Source organism: Cynara cardunculus (genome assembly GCF_001531365.2).
Source record: "Cynara cardunculus var. scolymus isolate 2C chromosome LG 1, CcrdV1, whole genome shotgun sequence".
NCBI lineage: Eukaryota > Viridiplantae > Streptophyta > Magnoliopsida > Asterales > Asteraceae > Cynara > Cynara cardunculus.
Genome location: NC_037528.1, coordinates 40,463,929 through 40,465,751, shown reverse-complemented (window position 1 = coordinate 40,465,751; position 1,823 = coordinate 40,463,929).

Sequence of the window (1,823 nt, the reverse complement as noted above, 5' to 3'; positions counted from 1 at the left end):
ATAAAGCAACTAATGCTTCTGTTTAGGCTCAAAAAGATAAATCGTGTGGACTACACAAATTTATCAGACTCAATATGTGATCAAAAAGACTTGAAGGGGGACATATATCCTTCTAATTTCAATATCAACTTTCTCCGAATGAGAAATTGATAGAAGATGAGTTGCGTGCCCCACGTGTTATTGAAACACTTATCTGTTGAGAGATAAATGAGTAGTTGGTGGGGTTGTGACAAGAATTGGCCTTGGCTTTGCCTTTTTCAATATTAGTCTCCAAAAAATCGAGAACTAATAGATTATGTGGTATGCCCAGATTTTGTAAGTTTGGAACAGGATTTCGTATTCTTTTAATCCTGACACAACTCTCGTCAATTCTTTTAGCTCACAACAACTACCCCTCTCTTTTTCATTTTAGTCTCAGCACACAAACCCTTTTTGTATTTAAGCTCACTCAGATATGGTTTTCCTCTTGGGTAGGTCTGTCGGTTTTGACATTCCATAGAGGTATTTCTGATAAGCACTCAGTCCCTCCTAAAATAGTATGCTCATTTGATCATAATGGTTGATCAAAATATTATTTCTTTAAAGCATAATGATCAAATAAAATTTGATCAAAAATTTTGGCTTTAAGCACAATTAAAGAAAGAATGATGCGACAACAATTCGATTATTCGGTATATGAGAGAAATGAATGAAGATCTGTAAGGATGAGTTTACAGATTCTGATAAAAAAAATGAATGTATATCAGTCAAAGAAAAAAAAATATCAGAAAACAATATTTGAATACAAACGAGTGTATTATCACCGAAAAAGATTATCTTATAAGAGACGTTATAATAACAGTTTGAAGAATAGCTGAACCAGGTATTGGAGTTATGTACGACGAGAAATTACACAAGTAAAATCTCAGGAAATACCTGTTCAGGAAAATGTACTCGTTACCAAAAAAACTCATTTTCCAAAAACATTTATTGAAAATTTCTAGAGACTCCCCCTAGAAAACAAATTTAAGTAATGAATCAGTTAAGCTCAAAAGAATAAAAAAAATTTAAGAAAACATTTTAAGTACAAGTTCTAAATTGAGTGTTTAGAAACCACACTCGGTAAAGCACAAGTCCTGAACTGAAATGTTTAGAAGCCTCGTTTGGAATAAATTACAACTCCCCCTGCATTGGTGTATCATAGAAATGATATTCTGATCAGCACAAACTTGACACACCTGCAAAACCAAGTTAAGTAGATTTTGGTACCCAAACAAACTTGGGTCCTCTTTTGTTAGTATCTGGTTGGGGTATATTGAAATTTCCAAACAATTTATTTCTATAAGATATTTTCTTTTCAGCACTATTAACAAGATGATTATATACATAATATGATTCATGCCAGTTATTTTAATCATACCTGTTGTTACCTTTCCAGTTGTTCTGATAGTTGTTATCTCCCTGCCACCTGTTGAACCTTTTGTTATTGACAAAATTATTGGTTCTGCATGTTGAGCACATAATCCTTCTCTTGCTAWGATTGATYAGATCATTAGTGGATCTCACAATGCAAGGAAGATTGTTAGTAACAACAGGTGTATGAGATAAAATAGATTCAGACTTATTGACCCAAATGCTTTTAACCTTTGAAGAGTAATTGGGTGATCCAATGACATACCCTTGATAGTACTGATTTGAAGATCGAGAATTGTTCTTAAAAACAGTAGATTTAGGACTACTTGAATAACTGTTCGAATTGGAACAATCATAAAAGTTGGTTTTACACTGTGATTGAGAACCAGTTAGGCTTTTAGCACACGAAAAGTCTTTGACTTTTTGTAAAA